Below are 5,746 nucleotides of genomic sequence, written 5' to 3'. Positions count from 1 at the left end.
AATTTTCTCCCGTCGTTGCAAAAAGTATCATTACTGGTAACGCCATAGAACAGTCGGTATTAGTATCGTTATCAGCGTCACTATTTGCCAACACAAATAGCAACACTGATAACGATGCTTTGCGATGCTAATAACGATACCAATAACGATACGTGCAGTAAATTTATGACGCTAATAGCAACGGTAATAGGAAAAAAATATTTTTTGTAGTAGGGCAGTAAGCTACCCTGCCACATATAGCACTATGTACATTATTTGGGCCATACAAAATAGTTTCTGCACTGTGTACAATGCTCGTGTAAATAAAGACAAAGTGTACTTAAATATAACACTGATACATGAAATAAATACATGATCGCATAATAAAAACGACTGGTACAATCATGGTAAGATATCACTACTACATAGAAAATGTCTACATAGATCGCGTGACAAAAAAAGAAGGGTGTGTAAACTCCAGGGATCCAAGGGCGAGCTATAGATCATTGCCATCCGAAATCTCGTCTCTCCTCAAAGGAGCATTGAACGGACTCTATAAAAAAAGAAAGAACTACACATCAGTCCACCATACAATGATGCATTCTAATTAAACATGGTAACTACGGACAAGAAATATGAGTAACTTATAGGGCCGCCGCGTCCATACAATTGGTCTATCAATGCAATGAGACCATACCTCTCTGCATATCGAGTCTCAAGGCCGGTCGAATCGCGATTTGTAATAGATTGCTGCAAAGAAAACAAAATACTAACTATTAGAAACACGATTGTCAGTACAAGAATGCAAAAAAATAAGCAAGCAAAACAAAAAAAAACTTACAAAGTTCTCCAAATATGCCCTGTGGTCGTCACTCCCAAGATGATGGACCACTCCGGCCTCTAGTCATGCCCTCATCGCCTCGCGCTGCCGTCTCCAATGTCCTGGAGAATTTGTAGCCTCCTCCCTCAGTCGGTACCAGTCGTCCGCGTCTAGCCACTTGAGCTTTGCAGCCCCACTCTTGAGTACCTTGCATGCATCTGATCATCTGTGTGACATATATGCACGCATGCACTCTATCATCCAACTCGTAGAAAACCTATCTACTGCGATTGGTACCAAAAACTCCTCATACAAGGATGCTACTATGTAGTCATTGCTTCCCTCTGATATATTTTTCCAATGATCCAAGACGTTGTGCCAAAAAACTTGTTGGTACAACTCTCATGCGAGCCATCACCCTCCTCCCCTCATCATTCATGATGATGGCTCTTGACCTATCATCTACAATATCATCTATAAGGTAGGCATACCCCTCTCGGGTATTCCTAAAATGGGTCCTCTTCCACCTGCGACCATGCTCCTGGGCATATCCAGGAGACCCCTATACATCTGGTGTACCGATCGGGGTAGTATCTATCGAAGTAGCACCCATAGGGGTGCTACCTGCGGACGGCTGAAGCAAAAGCCGGAGTGACTAGAGTCGATATCTCCAGAGGTGTGACAAATCCCGAAGGTGATGCAACTCAAGTAGAACGACAAGATGAAGACACCGCATCCGTGCCTCTACAATAACCACCTGAGCCACGCTCTTTGGAACCACCACGAGAGCGAGGAGTAGCACCTGTATTCTGAGCCGATCGTGGGCTCATCCCATTTTCAATCATCGGTCAGTCTATCATCGTCCTTCAGCAACCATAGCATACTGTTGTCTGGATCCACTATTGGTAGCCATTGTGAAATATGCACTAGCGCCTCAGACACCAATCAACCTTTAGCCATGCTACCTTCTGGCCAAGCTCATTGTTACACAAAGCCTTTCAAGATTCTCATGAAGCGCTCCAAGAAGAACATCCATCGCATATGGACAGGTCCAGCAATCTCTACTTTATCTACAAGATGCACAAGAAGGTGGATTTGTATCGTGAGCATATTGGTAGGCAGGTATTTCTCAAAGAGACAGACTGTCTCCACTGCTCCCCACCTCGCGGATTCAATAGAGGACGTCTTAATCTCCTTCTGTGAGATCCATTGCATGAAAGTCAACAATCTATAAATGGCCACGCGTTTATCTGGAGTAAGGCATCCTACGATCGCGATCGGTAGTACAAACTACCACAAATGAGAAGGCATTATGAACAATGACTACACTCCAAATAGCAAAATGCGTAGACCACTTATAATCCATTCGTAGTATAAACCTGAGTACAAACCTGACATATCTTATACCAATCATGGGATTTTAGCCCTGATAATTGGTCGTCTTTAAAAAACGCACACTTGAGAGAACGCATCATACCTGCAAATAGACCTGACTATTTGCTTCACAATGCGCTCTTCTTTAGTGGACAAAAGCCAAGGAGCATGAGGTAGCTACACACAACCACCAGTACTCGACTGCGACCAAAGCGCCTCCATCTTGCCTACCTTCTTCAAATCCATTCATATCCCTATAGTGTCTCTCTTTCTTGTGATGTGGTCCCATAGCAAGCTGCCCATGTTCTTGAAAATATGCATGGGATCCAACAAGTGGTTGATCTGTAAGTGGATCCAATATGGCCGCAAAGAGTGCACTCCTCCTTGGGACGAGATGCCATCTCCCTGGATAGAAAATTTGCCAACCACACCCAATCTTTTTCTATATGATATTCAATTAGCTTGCGAGCAAAATGCATGATTGATATTAACTTTTCTTACCATTTGTTGAAAATCCAAGATCGCCTGATCAGTGATCTCAGATTGAAACTCGTCAAAGTGCCGCACGTGTTCTATAGACAACCAACGTTTTCGTCTAATTGCCAGCTTACATTGAGAGCAAGGACATGGGACACATTGATTAAGATATGCCTCGCGATCTTGAATATCAAGACCTTCATTTTTTTCCATTTTGTCTACGTTACGACAAACAATTTGTTTTTGTTATCATTCTTTATTTCTTTCTTAAATTGTTTGAGAATGGATTTTTTCTCTTGTAACTCAACAAAAATTAACGTATGTAAAGTCTCCACCCACCGACCCATAAATTAAAGTATGTCGGAGTGTTTCCCATCTCATGGTGTTGCATCCGACCTCGCCACCACTCTCTCTTTGTTTTTTATCCATTCATTATCTTCTCTCCTTCCATCTCTCTTTCTTTATTATGATGTATGTTTATTCCCTCTCTCTCATTCCTTTTTCCTTTTTCTCTTCCTCCCCCTCTCTCATTTTCTTTAACAAAACATATATCTCTCTCTACTAAAACAACAACAACAACAACAACTACTACTACTACTACTACTACTATTACAACAACAACAAACAAGAAAAGAAAAAAAACTACTACTACTACCACTACTACTACAACAACAAAAAATAAGAAAACTAGATAACAATAAACAAAAAAACCAAAAAAAAACTATTACTACTACAATAATAACAACAACAACAACAACAAATAAGAAAACCACTACTATTGCTACTACAACCACAACTACGACCACGACTACAACCACTACCACTACCACCACCACTATCACTACCACTATAATAAACAAGAAAAGAATGAAAAACTACTACTACTACCACTACTACAACAACAATACCAAATTAGAAAACTAGATAATAATAAATAAGAAAATAGAAAAAACTATTACTACTACTACTACAACAACAACAAACAGGAAAACCATTACTACTACTACAACCACGACTACGACGACTACGACTACGATCATGACTACTACTACCACTATAATAAACAAGAAAAAAAGAAAAAACAACAACAACTACAACTACTACTACTACTACTACTACTACTACTACTACTACTACTAATACTACTACAAAAAACAAGAAAACTAAACAGCAATAAACAAGAAAAGAAAAAAAAACTACTACTACTACTACAATAACAACAAACAAGAAAATAACAACCTCTCCCTCCTCTCTCTCCCTCCCTCTCCCTCTCCTCTCTCTTTCTCTCTTTCCCTATTGTGTTTTATGTTTTTTCTCTCTCCTCTCCCTCTCTCATTTCCTCTCTCTCCCTCTCCCTCTCCCTCTCTTTCTCTCTTTCCCTATTATGTTTAATGTTTTTTCCCTCCCTCACCCTCACCCTCTCTTTCTCTCTTTCCCTATTATGTTTAATGTTTTTTCTCTCTTCCTCTCCCTCTCTCTTACCCTATTATGTTTAATGTTTCCCTCTCTTTCCTCTCCCTCCCTCACCCTCTCCCTCTCTTTCTCTCTTTCCCTATTATGTTTAATGTTTTTTCTCTCTCCTCTCCCTCTCTCATTTCCTCTCCCTCTCCCTCTCTTTCTCTCTTTCCCTATTATGTTTAATGTTTTTTTCCCTCTTTCTCTCGTTCTTTCTTTCCTTTTCTCTCTTCCTCTCCCTCTTTCATTTTACTACTACTACAACCACGACTACGACGACTACGACTACGATCATGACTACTACTACCACTATAATAAACAAGAAAAAAAGAAAAAACAACAACAACTACAACTACTACTACTACTACTACTAATACTACTACAAAAAACAAGAAAACTAAACAGCAATAAACAAGAAAAGAAAAAAAAACTACTACTACTACTACAATAACAACAAACAAGAAAATAACAACCTCTCCCTCCTTCTCTCTCTCCCTCCCTCTCCCTCTCCTCTCTCTTTCTCTCTTTCCCTATTGTGTTTTATGTTTTTTCTCTCTCCTCTCCCTCTCTCATTTCCTCTCTCTCCCTCTCCCTCTCCCTCTCTTTCTCTCTTTCCCTATTATGTTTAATGTTTTTTCCCTCCCTCACCCTCACCCTCTCTTTCTCTCTTTCCCTATTATGTTTAATGTTTTTTCTCTCTTCCTCTCCCTCTCTCTTACCCTATTATGTTTAATGTTTCCCTCTCTTTCCTCTCCCTCCCTCACCCTCTCCCTCTCTTTCTCTCTTTCCCTATTATGTTTAATGTTTTTTCTCTCTCCTCTCCCTCTCTCATTTCCTCTCCCTCTCCCTCTCTTTCTCTCTTTCCCTATTATGTTTAATGTTTTTTTCCCTCTTTCTCTCGTTCTTTCTTTCCTTTTCTCTCTTCCTCTCCCTCTTTCATTTCATCTCCCTTCCTCACACTCTCCCTCTCTTTCTCTCTTTCTCTCTTTCCCCATTATGTTTAATGTTTTTTCTCTCTTCCTCTCCCTATCTCATTTCCTTTTCTCTATTCCTCTCCCTCTCCCTCTCCCTCTCCCTCTCTTTCTCCCTTTTCCTATTATGTTTAATGTTTTTTCCTCTCCCTCCCATGTTTCTTCTTTCCTTTTCTCTCTTCCTCTCCCTCTCCCTCTCTTTCTCTCTTTCCCTATTATGTTTAATGTTTTTTTCCCTCTTTCTCTCGTTCTTTCTTTCCTTTTCTCTCTTCCTCTCCCTCTTTCATTTCATTTCCCTTCCTCACACTCTCCCTCTCTTTCTCTCTTTCCCCATTATGTTTAATGTTTTTTCTCTCTTCCTCTCCCTATCTCATTTCCTTTTCTCTATTCCTCTCCCTCTCCCTCTCCCTCTCCCTCTCCCTCTCCCTCTCTTTCTCCCTTTTCCTATTATGTTTAATGTTTTTTCCTCTCCCTCCCACGTTTCTTCTTTCCTTTTCTCTCTTCCTCTCCCTCTCCCTCTCTTTCTCTATTTCCCTATTATGTTTAATGTTTCCCTCTCTTTTCTCTCCCTCCCTTTCCCTCTCCCTCTCTTTCTCTATTTCCCTATTATGTTTAATGTATCTCTCTCTCCCTCCCTCTCCCTCTCCCTCTTTCTCTCCCTCTCTCATTT

General features: G+C 40.5%; 1 long non-coding RNA gene across 1 annotated transcript; it reads right to left on the bottom strand.

Annotated features, from left to right (window-relative positions):
• Nucleotides 1-357: 357 nt before the first annotated feature.
• On the bottom strand, nt 358-3,738 carry LOC148042124 (uncharacterized). Its single transcript, XR_015692622.1, has 3 exons — nt 821-3,738; nt 677-729; nt 358-532 (listed from the first exon to the last, which is right to left on the bottom strand). It is a non-coding gene; the product is annotated as an uncharacterized LOC148042124 (long non-coding RNA).
• Nucleotides 3,739-5,746: the final 2,008 nt, after the last annotated feature.

This window comes from Lygodium microphyllum, chromosome 1 (assembly GCF_053477565.2).
Source record: "Lygodium microphyllum isolate KBCC chromosome 1, Lygodium_microphyllum_v1.1.10, whole genome shotgun sequence".
Lineage (NCBI taxonomy): Eukaryota > Viridiplantae > Streptophyta > Polypodiopsida > Schizaeales > Lygodiaceae > Lygodium > Lygodium microphyllum.
Note: the sequence above shows the minus strand (reverse complement) of the source record. Positions and strands in the feature narration are given on the sequence as shown.